At 41.9% G+C, this 14,944-nt stretch overlaps 1 protein-coding gene and 1 long non-coding RNA gene across 5 annotated transcripts in view; one reads left to right on the top strand and one right to left on the bottom strand.

Moving 5' to 3' along the window:
• Positions 1 to 13,748, bottom strand: part of RBM6 (RNA binding motif protein 6) — a 106,909-nt gene extending 93,161 nt beyond the window's left edge. For 2 of the 4 annotated variants that reach the window (XM_019821830.3, XM_006928787.4), the window contains exons 1-2: positions 13,598 to 13,742; positions 12,724 to 12,829 (exon numbers count right to left, since the gene is read on the bottom strand). The gene's annotated coding sequence lies outside the window, so the exon portion shown is untranslated. Of the gene's footprint in view, positions 1 to 12,723; positions 12,830 to 13,597 lie in introns of all 4 variants that reach the window. The other 2 variants (XM_003982247.5, XM_006928786.4) reach the window with 2 other exon arrangements.
• Positions 13,749 to 13,859: 111 nt separating this feature from the next.
• On the top strand, positions 13,860 to 14,944 carry LOC109495654. The gene is made up of 2 exons (XR_002151228.2): positions 13,860 to 13,998; positions 14,754 to 14,944. It is a non-coding gene; the product is annotated as an uncharacterized LOC109495654 (long non-coding RNA).

Genomic DNA, 14,944 nt, shown 5'->3' with positions numbered 1-14,944 from the left:
GGAAATAGCTTAACACAATTAGAGATCTAATAGACACAAACAGAACAATCTATGCAAAAGTAGCAGAATCACATTTTCTCAAGTGCACCCGGACTAGTCTCCAGGATGGACCATTTGTTAAACCACAAATAGGTCTCAATAGATATAAAAAGATACCGGGGCACCTGGGTGGCTGTCGGTTAAACATCAGACTCTTGGTTTTGTCTCAGGTCATGCATGATCTTGCGGTTTCATGAGTTCAAGTCCCGCATCCAGCTCTGCAGAGTGCAGAGCCTGCTTGGGATTCTCTCTCCACCCCACCCCTTCCCCACTCACGCTGTCTCCGTCCCTCACGACATAAATAAATAAACTTAAAAAAAAAAGATACCATTTAAGTATCTTCTCTGACCAATGGGGATGAAGTTAAAAGTCAGTAACATAAGGAAAACTACAATTCACAAACTTAAAAAAATTTTTTTTTAAATGTTTATTCATTTTTGAAAGAGAGAGAGCACAAGCAGGGGTGGGGTGGAGAGAGAGAGGGACACAGAATCCGAAGCAGGCTCCAGGATCTGAGCTGTCAGCACAGAACCCCACGCGGCTCAAACTCACACCACGAGATCATCACCTGAGCCAAAGTCAGATGCTCAACCAACGAGCCACCCAGACACTCCCCCCCTTTTTAAATTTTTTTAATGTTTATTCATTTTGAAAGAGAGAGACAGAGTGCAAGCAGGGGTGGGGCAGAGAGAGAGAGGGGTACAATTCACAAACTTTTAAATACATATTGCCCCTGACTTTCCAGTTCCTCTTCTAGGAATGCATTCCCTAGAAACTTACAGTGTGAGGTGACATATTTACAAATGTACATATTGCAGCACTGTTTATAATAGCAAAAGATTATAAAATCTAAACGTACATCAATTGAGTATACTACACTATTAAAATACCACGCAACTCTCAAAAAATAAGGTAGCTATGCTAGTTGATCTAGGATGTTATTATACATTAAGTCTTAAAATATGTGCAAAATAACTATTTGTAACATCATATCATTTGTGCAAAACAGAAAAGAATACAGGCAAACTTTGGAGATAGTGCAGATCTGGTTCCAGGTTACTGCAATAAAGTGAATATTGCAGTAAAGTGATTGAAATGAATTTTGTGGTTTCCCAGGGCATATAAAAGTTATGTTTACACTGTACTGCCATCTATTAAGTGTGCAATAGCATTATGTCTAAAAAAAACAATGTACATACCTTAGTTAAAAATACTTTATTGCTAAAAAATGCTAACCATCATCTGAGCTTTTAGCAAACTATAATCACTGATCACCATGACAAATAATAGTGAAAAGTATGAAATACTGTATCACCAGAATATGATACAGAGACAAAATGAGCAAATACTGGTGGAAAAATGGTGCTGATAGACCTACTCCACTCAGGGTTCCCACAAACCTTCAATCTGTATAAGATGCAGTATCTGTAAAATGCAACAAAACAAGATATGCCTGTATATATAACAAAGTTTGAGGACTCAAACTTGCAGATTATAAAACTTAATACAAAGTTACACTAATCAAGACAGTGTGGCACTGGCACAAGGATGGCAGTAAGATCAGTGGGACAGAATTCAGAGTTCAGAAATAAATCCTCACATTTAGGATCAAGTATTTAATTTATTTTATTTTTTTTTTTAATTTTTTTTTCAACGTTTATTTATTTTTGGGACAGAGAGAGACAGAGCACGAACGGGGAAGGGGCAGAGAGAGAGGGAGACACAGAATCGGAAACAGGCTCCAGGCTCCGAGCCATCAGCCCAGAGCCTGACGCGGGGCTCGAACTCACGGACTGCGAGATCGTGACCTGGCTGAAGTCGGACGCTTAACCGACTGTGCCACCCAGGCGCCCCTAGGATCAAGTATTTTAGACAAGAGTGCCAAAGACCATTCAACAAAGGACAGTCTTTTTAACAAATGGTACTAAGACAACATGTCACCAAACACAAGAATGAAGTTGGACCCCTGTATCATGCCATTTATAAAAATTAACTCAATGGGGCACCTGGGTGGTTTAGTCCTTTAAGTGTCCAACTCTTGATTTCAACTCAGGTCATGATTTCATGGTTCATGGGATTGAGCCCCACCTTGGGCTCTGTGCAGACAGCACAGAGCCTGCTTGGGATTCTTTCTCTCTCTGCCCCTCCCTTCCCTGTGCTCCCCCACCTTAAAATAAATAAACATATTTAAAAAATTAACATAAAAGGGGGGCACCTGGGTGGCCCAGTTGGCTGAGCGTCCGACTTCAGTTCAGGTCATGATCTCACTGTTCATGGGTTCAAGCCTCGCATAGGGCTCTGTGCTGACAGCTCAGAGCCTGGAGCCTGCTTCGGATTGTGTCTCCCTCTCTCTCTCTGCCCCTCCCCTGCTCATACTCCCTCTCCCTCCCTCCCTCTCTCTAAAAAACAAATGAACAGTTAAAAAAAACATAAAAAAAATTAAAAAAAAAAAAAACTGGCATAAATCTTTATGACCTCAGAGTAGGCAATGGTTTCATAGATAAGACAGATATGAAAAATAACAAAAGGAAAAATAAATTGGCAATCATCAAAATTTAAAACTTTAGTGCTTTAAAAGATACCAAGAAAGTAAAAAGGCAGCTCACAGAATGGAAAAAAATGTGTGCAAATCATATACTCAATAAGGGATTTACATCTACAATATATAAATAACTTTTAAAATAAGTGTTTATTTAGAGAGACAGAGAGAGAGAGAGAGAACGCACATCAGCGGAGAAGAGGCGGAGAGAGGGACAAAGATAAGAATCCCAAGTAGGCTCCACACTGTCAGCACAGAGCCTCACACAGGGCTCGATCTCAACTGTGAGATCATGACCTGAGCAGAAATCAAGAGTCGGGTGCTTAACCCACTGAGCCATCCAGGCATCCCTATATAAATAACTTCCATAACTCAATAAGAAAAGACAACCCAATAAACAAAATGGGAGAAGGGCATGAGTAGACATTCCCCTAAAGATGACACACAAATGGTCAACAAGCATAGGAAAAATGTTCAACATTACCCATAAAGGAAATGCACATCAAAACCACAATGAGATACCACTTCACATCCACTAGAGTGGCTATGAAAAAAAGGTAAGTTGATGAGGATGTGGAAAAATTAGAATGCCCATACACTGCTGGTGGGAATAGGGCGAAAGATTTGTGAAACCATCTAGTAGTAGTTCCCTCCAAAGTTTTACTCAGGATGGATGGAGTTCTTACAGACAGGCAGTTAATTCAGCATAGCAAGTGGTTATGGGTCTTGGGCTGTAAAGATCTCAAACTGTTCTCAAACTTTAAATAGGCAAAAACTGTTGAGCTGCAGGCATGAAGCCAGGGCCACTTCCGGTAAGCAGAACTGGCAGTGGAGAGTGAACCCAATGCCAAGTCAAAGCTTTAAACGCTCAAGCTTATCAGATCCCAGCAAAAACACTGGTTGATATATGCATAAAGACAGGAGCCAAGAAAGTCAAAATCTACTAAGGAGTGATAACAAGTTACCTACCATGTCATTTAACCCTGAAAATAAATGATATTACAACATCAATTCCATACAAACTGTGGCTGGCCATGAACCATCAAGTGGGATTGAGAAGGGCCTACCACCTCAACTGCCTAGATCCCACTCCAACACATGCTACTCACCAGTCAGTAATAGGTCCCTTTGGTGAATTCTGAAGACTAGCATATGAAACCAATGCAGTTACAGATCTGGATAAGTAGTAAATAGTCAAATGAGAGTTTTGGAAGACTGAAGTGAAAAATGGTTCCATATGAATAGCGGTTGAACAGGGTCGCCTGTTCTGGAGATGGTGAGCATTATACTAAGCTTTAGGCTATACTCCTAGTGATACTCTTCCCTCAAATCCTTTAAGTTCAACTTTGCAATCACACTCCCCTAGAACCTAAAGACTGGTTTCCTGGAAGCTGTTTGGCAGAAAAGCCTCCCCAAGGTAGGTCAGCATTCTTTATGGTTGGAACTGTGATGGTAGCTGATTATTTTCAAGCTTCCTCCGCCTGTAATAAAAATATTCTTGGCAAATGCTTCCACTCTGGTCCGTCTTGCAAAGGTCCACGAATTTCACCTCTAGCAACTTAATTCCGATACCCAGGACCATCCTTTTTAATCATGACTTCAGTTCCAAAAGCCAACAAAGCAGAACCAGAAGTCCTATTCTATTAGTGTATCTGCCGAATGCAGCAGCTTGATCCTGCATCAAACACTCTAATTTTTCCAAAGTAAATGCTTTGAGTCTCAGTTAAGAACATTAAGGGGGCATCAACAGTCAACGGTTGGTCTAAGCACCTACCCAAGTAAGACCCAACCAGAGTTGTTAAACAGTAGCAACTTTAATATGCACTATGGGAGATGGAATTAGTGACTGGTGGCAGCACCCATGTCCCTCACAAATTTTCCATTTAAAGATTTAAATGTATTGGGGCACCTGAGTGGCTCAGTTGGTTGAGCGTCCGACTTCAGCTCAGGTCATGATCTCACGGTTTGTGAATTCAAGCCCCACATCGGGCTCTGGGCTGACAGCTCGGAGCCTGGAGCCTGCTTCTGATTCTGTGTCTCCCTCTCTCTGTCACTCTCCCCCTCACGCTCTCTTTCTCTCAAAAATAAATAAACATTTTTAAAAAATTATTTTTTTAAATAGGACTAAGCTTTAAAAAAAAAAAGATTTAAATGTATTAATTCCAATTATAAGGCCTCTAAAGAGTCCTCAGATTTGGAATGGGGAATTTACATGCCTGCTGCCATCCCTAGATGTGACATCTGTTTCTCAGTCTCCTTCTCCAGAACCATATCCTGATTCCCCTTTGATGGCACTTGCTTTGCCTACCATTACACTACACTTACAAGCTAATTAAAAATGGATCAGACATAAATGTAGAAACTCCACTATGAAGCTTCTAAAAGAAAACACACGAGAAAAAAAAATTTTTTTGAGAGAGAGAGAGAGAGAGAGTAAACGAACACACCCTGATGGCGAGACGGGCAGAGGAGACAGAATCTCAAGCAGGCTCCATGCCCAGCACAAAGCCCAAAGCAGGGCTCAATCTCATGACCCTGAGATCATGACTTGAGCTGAAATCAAGAGTTGGATGCTTAACCAAATGAGCCACCCAGGTGCCCCAAGATAAAATCTTTTTGAGCTTGGTATCAACAGAAAGGATCCAGAAAGCATTTATAAAAGAAAAAGATTAAAATTAAAACCTGTTCCTCAAAAGACACTGCTTAAAAATAAATAGGCAAACTAGGGAAAAGGAGTAAATATTTATAACACATATCTGACAAATGCTTACTATTATTAGTCATAAGGAAAACAGAATAAAACCACGAGATACTAGTACACACCCACCAGAACTGCTAAAATTAAAAAGACTTACAAAAGGAAATAAACAAGGATTTTCAGCTATCAGAACTCTTATACATTACTGGAAAGAATGTAAGATGGTACAACCACTTTAGAAATTGGTCTGACAAACACTACCCTATGACACAGCAATTTCACTTCTAAGTACAGTATTTACATAAGTGAAAACAAAAAACTTGTACAAAAATGTTCACAAAAGCTTTATTCATAATAGCTTAAAAATGAAGTCAACCCAAACATCCTTCAAAAGATGAAATAAACACATACAGATTGATGTTCTGAGGGTTTCCATCCCTGGGGTAGTGTACTTTATATAGTTAGATTTCAAAATAGAGAGATGCCTTTTTGGTAAACTGGAGAGAAGGATTAGTAGAAAGGGGAGGTGGAAAAGGAGAATCAGTAAGATCCTTCTTTTATAAAAGTTATTTTTACAGGGGTGCCTGGGTGGCTTCAGTTGGTTAAGCATCCAACTTCAGCTCAGGTCATGATCTCACGGTTACTGAGTTCAAGCCCCACATGGGGCTCTGCGCTGACAATGTAGAGCCTGCTTGGGGTTCTCTCCTCCCATCCCAGCTCCTCCCCTACTCACGCTTTCTCTGTCAAAATAAACTTTAAAAAACTATTTTTACAAATTGTTATACATATAAAATTTACCATTTTAACCATATTTACGTGTACAATTCAGTGGCATTATGTATCTTCACACTGTTGTGTAACCATCATCCCCATCCATCCACAGAACTTTTTTCATCTTCAAAACTGAAAATCTGTATTCGTTAAACAGTAACTCCTCATTCCCCTCTCAAACCAGCCCCTGGAAACCACCATTCTATTTTTTGTCTCTGATTCTGACTACTCTAAGTAACTCATAATATTAGTGGAACCATACAATATTTGTCCTTTCGTGAGACTGGCTTTCTTCACTTAGCATATCTTCAAGTTCAGCCACACTGCAACATCTATTAGAATTTCATTACTTATTAAGGCCAAGTAATATTGCAATGTATGTATATACCACATTTTGTTTATCCATTCATCCACTGATGGACACTTGGGTTACTTCCATCTTTTGGCTACTGTGAATAATGAACCTGGGTGTACAAATATCTCTTTGAGACCCTGCTTTCAATTATTTTCGACATATACCCAGAAGTGGAATTGCTGGATCATATGGTAATGTTTTTAATTTATGAGGAATCACCATACTGTTTTCCACACCAGTTACATCATTCTACATTCCCACCAACAGAGTACCTTCAGTCATGGACTGAACTGTGTCTCGCCCCCCCCATTCATATGCTTAACTCTCAGCTTCAGGTGGCCCAGTATGTGAAGAGAAGGCCTTTATGGACATAAGATTAAATGAGGTCTTAAGAGTGGGACCCTAATCCAATAGGTCTGATGTCAGAGGAAGAGATACTACGAATGTATGCACAGAGGAATGTTTGTGTGACAACACAGCAAGAAGGCAGCCTTCTGCAAGCCTCACCAAAACCCAACCCTGCTGGCACCTTGATCTTAGAATGGGAGAAAATACACTTCTGTTGTTTAATTCACCTCATCTGTGGTATCGTGGTATAGCAGCCCTACCAGAATAATACAAGCTTCAATTTCTCCACATCATCACCAACACTTGTTATTTTCTGTTTTGGAGGTGTTTTTGTTTTGACAATGTAGAGCCTACTTGGGATTCTAACAATCAAAATGGTTATTTTGATAATCACCATCCTAATGGGTGTGAAGTGGCATCTGTCATTTTGATTTGCATTTCCCCTAATCATTCATAATGTAGAGAGTCTTTCCATGGGCTTATTGGCCATCTATATATCCTTCTTTGGAGAAATGTCTATTCAAGTCTTTTGCTCATTTTTAAATCAGGCCGTATTTTTGTTGTTGTTGAGTTTAGAAGCTTTCTGTATACTCCAGATGTTAATTCCTTATCAGATATGTGATTTACAAATATTTTCTCCCATTCTGTGGGTTGCCTTTTGACTCTGTTGCCAGTGTTCTCTGATGAAAGGTTTTTCATTTTGATAAAGTTCAATTTGTCTACTTTTCATTTTGTTGACTATGCCTTTGGTGCCATTATCGAGGAGATTATTTCCAAATCCAACTTAAACATGTTCAAGGTGGTAATAGGTTTTTCAGCATTTTAAGGGGGTAAATTAAAAAAAAATTTTTTTTTAATGTTTATTTATTTTTGAGAGAGACAGAGGCAGAATGCGAGTGGGTTAGGGGCAGAGAGAGAGGGAGACACAGAATCCGAAGCAGGCTCCAGGCTCTGGGCTGTCAGCACAGAGCCCGACGCAGGGCTCGAACTCACAGACCGTGAGATCGTGATCTGAGCCGAAGTCAGACACGCAACTGACTGAGCCATCCAGGCACCCCAAATTTTTAAAATTTTAAGTGGTCCAAGAATAAAAGGGTTTCAAGACCACTGGCCTAGTGTATGTATTTTAGAGTCAGAATGCCTGGGTTTCGATCAAAACTCCAGTTTTCTGGTGCTCAGTCAGTTAAGCAAGCGTCCAACTTCAGCTCAGGTCATGGTCTCATGGTTCACGAGTTCAAGTCCCATGTCAGGCTCTGTCCTGACAGCTCAGAGCCTGGAGCCTGCTTCAGATTCTGTGTCTCCCTCTCTCTCTGCCCCTCCTCTGCTCATACTCTGTCTCTCTCTCTCAAAAATAAATAAACGTTAAAAAAAAAATTAAAAAAAAACCTCCAGTTTTCTAACTATTGCACCCGTGATAAGTTATTTAATTTCTATATGCTTCAAAGCTCTCCTATACAATAAGAATAATGGTACCTACCTCATATGATTACTATCAGGAGTAAATGAGATCATTGCATAAGAAGCAATCATATTCATAGCCCCATTGTTCACAATAGCCTCAAACTGGAACAGTTCAAATGTCCCTCAACAGGTGAATGGATAAACACAACGAGATACAACCATAAAAAGGAATGCAACAAAATGGATGAACCACAAAAAACAATGCAAGTGAAAGAAACCAGGCATAAAAGACTGAGAACTGTATAACTCCAATTACATGCAATTTCTAGAAAACATAAAACTACAGAGACAGAAAGCACATCAGTGGATGCTAGAACTCGCAGTTGGAGTGAAATGAAAAGTGGAGATAAACAACAAACAGGAACTAAAGATTATTTTGAGGTGTTAGAAATATTCTAATTCTGAACAGCAGTGATGACTATATCAAACTGAACACATACTGTGGAGGAATTTCATGATATGTAAACTACATCCCCAAAAAAAGAGTTTTGAAGAATTCTAAAACAATGTTTTAAATATTATTACTGCTACTATGCTCTGGTATTTAAAATCATAATAACATTGGGGCACCTGGGTGGTTGAGTCAGTTAAGTGCCTGACTCTTGATTTCAGCTCAGGTCATGATCTCAGGGTCGTGAGATCAAGCCCCATGTTGCACTGGGCTTGGAGCCTGCTTAAGATAGTCTCCCTCCCCGCCCCCGCCCCCCCCCCCCCATGCACATGCTATCTCTCTTTAAAAAACAGGTTTTTTTATAAACTAAATCATAGTAACATCAAGCTGGAAAGGACCTTCCTGAGTATGTTTATTCCTACTCCCGGAAATGAGAGAGAGAAAGATAAGCATAGCTGAGTGTTGTGTCACAGTTAAGCATTTTACATGGATACTCTCCTTTAATCACAAATCCTCTATGGGGTAAACTGTTACTATTCCCACTTTATAGACCATGAAGCTGAGACTCAAATAGGTTGAGAGACTTGCCCCCAAACAATGTAACTGATATGAGGAAAATATACAAACTCAAGATCACTTGATTCCAAAGTCAATGCTTAGAAAAAACCATCCTGGGGCATCTGGTGGCTCAGTCTAAGTGTCTGACTTCAGCTCAGGTCATGATCTTGCGGTTCATGGGTTTGAGCCCCATGTCAGGCTCTCTGCTGTCAGCGCAGAGCCCACTTCAGATGCTCTGTCCCCTTCTCTCTCTGCCTCTCCCCTACTCTCTCTCTCAAAAATAAGTAAACTTAAAAAGAAAAGAAAGAAAAAAGAAAGACCCATTCTGGAATTCATATGGAATTTCAAAGGACTCTAAATAGCCCAAACAATTTTTAAAAAGAATATACTTGGAGAACTTACACTTCCCAATTTCAAAACTTACTACAAAGTTACAGTTATCAAAACAGTGTGGTACTGTTATAAGGACAAACAGAGATCAATGAAATAGAGAACCAAAAAATAAATCCTCACGTATAGGTCAGGGTATTTTCAACAAGGGTACCAAGATTTTTCAAGGGAAAAAGACAGTCTTTTCAACAAATGGTCATAGAAAAATGAATATCCAACTGCAAAAAAATGAAGTGGGACCTTTACCTAACACCATATACCAAAATTATCTCAAAATGGATCAAAGACCTAAATGTAAGTGCTAAAACTATGAAACTCTTACAATAAAACACAGGGGAAACGCTTCATGCATTGGATTTGGCAATGATCCCTTGGCTGTAATATCAAAGGCATAGTCAACAACAAAAAAAGACAAATTGGACTTCATCAAAATGAAAAACTCCTCTGCATCAAAGAACACTATCAATAAAGTAAAAAGGCACCCCCACAGAATGGGAGAAAATATTTGCAAATCACATATCTGATAAAAGAGTAATATTCAGAATATGTATATATCAATGTTCATAGCAGCATGATTCTCAATAGCCAAAAGGTAGAAACAACAGTTGTCTACCAACAAATCAAGAGATAAACAAATGTGGTCTATACGCACCAACAGAATATTATTCATCCATAAAAAAGAATGAAGATGTTGATTATATCTCAATTAAAAAAACTGTTTTTAATTTGTAAAAAAAGAATGAAGTTTGGATACATGCTAGGACATGAATGGATTGTGAAAACACTATGGTAAGTGAAAGAAGTCAGACAAGAAAGGACAAATATTGTATGATTTCACTTATATGGGGTACCTAGAACAGGCAAAATCACAGTGACAGAATATAGATTAGAGGTCACCAAGGGTTGGAGGGAGGGGACAACGAGAGTTACTTAATGGACAGAATTTCTGTTTGGGGTAATGAACAAATTTTGGAAATAGAGAGTGGTGATGGTTGCACTACAGTGTATGTAATTAACGCACTGAATTTTACAGTTAAAAACGGTTTAAGGGAACCTGGGTCGCTCAATTGGAAGAGTGTGCGCCTCTAGATCTTGGGGTCATTAGTCCAAGTCCCATGTTGGGTGTACAGATCCCTTAAATAAATAAAATTAAAAAAAAATTGTTTTAATGTTTGTTTATTTTTGAGATTTTTGTAACTAAGTTTTTGTGTGTATACCTGATTATTATTGTTTTTTAATGTTTATTTACTTTTGAGAGAGAGAGCAGGGGAGGGGCAGAGAGAGAGAGGGAGACAGAATCCCAAGCAGGCTCCACACTGTTAGCACAGAGCCCAACACAAAGCTTGAACCCACAAACTGTGAGATCATGACCTGAGCCAAAATCAAGAGTCAGTCGCTCAATCAACTGAGACACCTAGGCGCCCCTTTTTTTAATGATTTAGATAGCAAATTTTGTTCCAACATACATAACAAAATATATTTACCGCAACTCTGTAAAAAATTAGCAATATGTTGGGGCGCCTGGGTGGCGCAGTCGGTTAAGCATCCGACTTCAGCCAGGTCACGATCTCGCGGTCCGTGAGTTCGAGCCCCGCATCGGGCTCTGGGCTGATGGCTCAGAGCCTGGAGCCTGTTTCCGATTCTGTGTCTCCCTCTCTCTCTGCCCCTCCCCCGTTCATGCTCTGTCTCTCTCTGTCCCAAAAATAAATAAACGTTGAAAAAAAAAATTAAAAAAAAAAATTAGCAATATGTAAAAAGCATTGAATTATACACTTTAAATGGTTAACTGCATGATGTATGAATTATGAATTATATCTGAACAAATCTGTTTTAAAAAAAGAAACTAACATTTAGTAACCACTTTCTGCACACGAGGCACTGTTCTAATAGCATTACATAAACCTCACAAAAACCTCATTTCACATATGAAGTCAAGTAATTCACAATTTGAAGTAAGGTAATTTATCCAATGTCACTGGGTTAGTGAAGGAGTCAGGGATTCAAACCCTATCAGATTCCAGAGCTCCTCTAGTCATTCGCTCTGCTATTCTGAGTCCCATAGTGTGATAGGAGGGTTATAAAATACGTTCAACGGATGCCCATTAACTAAGTGAATGAGATGAAGAAGGTATTGTGGGAGTGTAACAGAAAAATTAATTCTAAGCTCTTGGTATATACAGCTAAAAAAAAAAAAATCCATCAAGGAATGATTTATGATCTTTAAAATTTCAGAACTTTCTGGGGCACCTGGGAGGCTCAGTTGCTTAAGCATCTGACTTCGGCTCAGGTCATGATCTTATGATTCTGAAGTTCAAGCCCCACATGTAGCTCTGTGCTAAAGGCTCGGGATGCTCTCTCCCTCTCTCTCTGCCCCTCCCTGACCGGCGCTTTCTCTCACTCAAAATAAATAAACTTAAAAAAAATTTTTTTCCAGAACTTTCTGATAGTTTCAATCTTTTTTTTAATTAATGTTTTTTGTCTTTTTTTAAGAGAGACAGAGAGTGAGTGGGAAAGCTCAGTAGAGAAAGAGAGGGAGACACAGAATCTTAAGCAGGCTCCAGGCTCTGAGCTGTCAGCACAGGGCCCGACGGGGCCCAAACCCATGAACTGGGAGATCATGACCTGAGCTCAAGTCTTCCAGGTAACCGAATGAGCCACCCAGGCTCCCCGCTGATAGTTTCAAATCTTAATACAACCCCGAATCAGATGAGTAACAGCAGTTTATACATTTAAACATTGGCGGAAGAGTATAACCTTGCTCAAGTACCCACAATAAGAGTTCATTTAGTAACACACATTCACCTCCCCCACCCAGGCCTTGACAAGTCTCCTCTGAAAGGCTTCAAGAACCTAGGATCCTAAAGGCAACAAAAATAAACCCAAGTCTGGTAAGAGAATTCTATAAAGAAGGGTGTTACAGATGTCCAGACCTAGTACCTATCCTATAGGTTAAGTACCTAGTTAGGTGCTAATTAAATGAGACAAGGTTCAGGTCCAACTTGTCTGTTTCACCTAACATGCCATTAGTTACTGTAGACATTGCCAGTCCTACCGTCACCCCTCATCAGTTCTTCAGATCTCTCTCTACAATCCTCACAAGTTTGCTGATGTTGACATTATTAAACTATTCACACTGGTGGCATTACTCAACAGGAAGTTGAAAACTAACAAACCTAGGACACAATCCAGAGTTCAGAAAATGAGCCAGGTGACCAGGCACATCAGAGTCTACTGAACTCCTTCACTTAGATCCAGCAACTGTGACCTTCACAAGCAAACCTGAAATATGTAAAAAATACAATTACCCTTAAAGTTTATGTACCTTACAAAACAAGGCCTTTTCTATTTATTAAAAAATGCACCCCTAGAGTTGAATCCAGTAGCACATCGATAATAAAGTTAGAAGAAAAACAGAATTACAACGCCAAAAGGACTCTGAAGAGTAAATACTAGGAAACATCCCTCCTCCCACATTCTCCCAACGGGCGCAGAACCCACCAGACCACTCCCCCCCGCCACCAAGTTCTACCACCGCGCGTGCCGGGCTCGGAGATCTCTTGCCCTGCGGTTGGGCTGAGCCCACCCACCCGTGTCTGGCCAGGTCTAAAACGGGGCTACGTGCTAGGCACAAGAAGGCCTCCTTCTCGAGCGATGCCTTAGAACTGGATCAGGTTCCCGCAAAAGCAGGAAAACAGGCGGAAGAAAGGGCCCGCCTGAGGCTCCGCAGACCAGAAGCACCAAACCGTAACCACGCGCTAGCCCGGGACCCCGCAGCTAACAGCCCCGAGGCTGGACCGGTAATTCTACGGCCGCCGCCGGGCCCCGCCCCGGGCCCGCGACCGTTCCGGGGCGTTCCTCCCGAGGGCGGCGCCTCCCTCACCACACCGCCACTTGGCTCTCTTCCTCCCAAGCGAGGCCGCGGCCGCCGCGCGACACCGAAGCCACAGCTTCCAGGCCGCGAGGACCCGCGACTTCCATAGCGGCTTGGCAGGCCGGCTCCTTCCCCGCAGGGTCCGGCACGCCCTCTCTACCGCCCCAGGCCCTTACCGAGGCAGCGCGGCCTCCGCGGCCCGCTCCTCCTAATCCTCAGCCGCCGCCACCGACCCTGCGTCGCGGAGACCGGAACTTCCTCCGCGCCGGGCCGCTGCTCCACAAAGGCGCCGCGCTGCCGCTTTCAGCGCTCGGCCCGCCGGGAGATGGAGTACAGCTGCAGGTTGCGCCGACTCCACTCCCGCCGTGCCCCGCGCGTGGGGGGGGGGGGGGGGGCGGGGCTGCCTACGGGAGCGAAGCGTGAGGGCACGCCGCTCGCCGTCGTCCAATGGGAGGGCGCTCTTCCCCAGGTCTGCGGGGTCTGCAGGGGGTTGTGGTTTAGGCCCTGACTGGTCTTCGGGCGCTGTTTCTGGAGTAGAGCAAGGCGCGCATTCCCCTGTTGATTTGGCGTCCGCGAGGTTTGTTCTTCTCTGCCCCAGGGGCGTGGGTAAGGCCCTAGTCCGCCTGGTTCGAGGCCGCCGTATTTTCCGTCATTGCGAAGGCAGTAGAAGGGAAACTTCTCCGGTCGAAGCTTTCCGGGAAAGTGACTGGTGGCCCACCCAAACGCCTAACTCCTGACCCCCTCAGTCCAGGGGTTTAGCCCTTTTTGCCCAAGACCCGAGGATAGGTGCAAGAGAAGCCCTTGAATTAGAGGCTCGTCCCCTTTTCTTCTAATGGATTTCCAAGTTAGGCATTCTTCAGGTATTTCAGGCAAATACCATCTGTTAAAGGTTCAGTAGTCCTACTTATGAGGGAAATTCCACCTAGCTTCCCCAGGGCCTTTCTAGATCTCAGGCAATAAATCCAGCCAAGAGTGACTTGTGCGAGGTCTCAGAACTGGAAAGTTCTCTGCAAATCTCCCAATCTAGCAGGAAAGCTTTCAGTTTGCAGCTCATTTCCAGAATCTCCTTAACAGCTAATGTTCAAATGGCAAGCTCTAAGCTTCCAGGTGGATTGTCTACACTGTTGATATGCTTTCTGGTTACCGGCACCTGGTGTCTCTATCAGTGGACCTTTAAAAAAGGTAACCTGATTGTATAGCCCAAACCCAACATCATGGTGTCAAATCTGCCAGAAAAGCCAATAAAGCGTTCTAAAATAAAGCAATCTTTATCTGCAGTGAAAGGAGGTTGTTGGGTTAAGTAGTCTTAAAAATTACCTTTCCACTTTTCAGGCATCTTGTCCGGAAGTCATTCCTTCATTCAAGAACTGTATGAAGGGCCTGTGTGGGACAGGCACTGCATCAGGTGCTGGTGATCCAGGAACAAACAAAGCTGATAAAATTTGCTGCTCAAATGGAGATGGGTGTGGGGTAATTATTGGAGATGGACAACAAATTAAACAAGATATGCACTCTTTGTGAAA

Source organism: Felis catus, chromosome A2 (genome assembly GCF_018350175.1).
Source record: "Felis catus isolate Fca126 chromosome A2, F.catus_Fca126_mat1.0, whole genome shotgun sequence".
Taxonomy (NCBI): domain Eukaryota; kingdom Metazoa; phylum Chordata; class Mammalia; order Carnivora; family Felidae; genus Felis; species Felis catus.
Note: the sequence above shows the minus strand (reverse complement) of the source record. Positions and strands in the feature narration are given on the sequence as shown.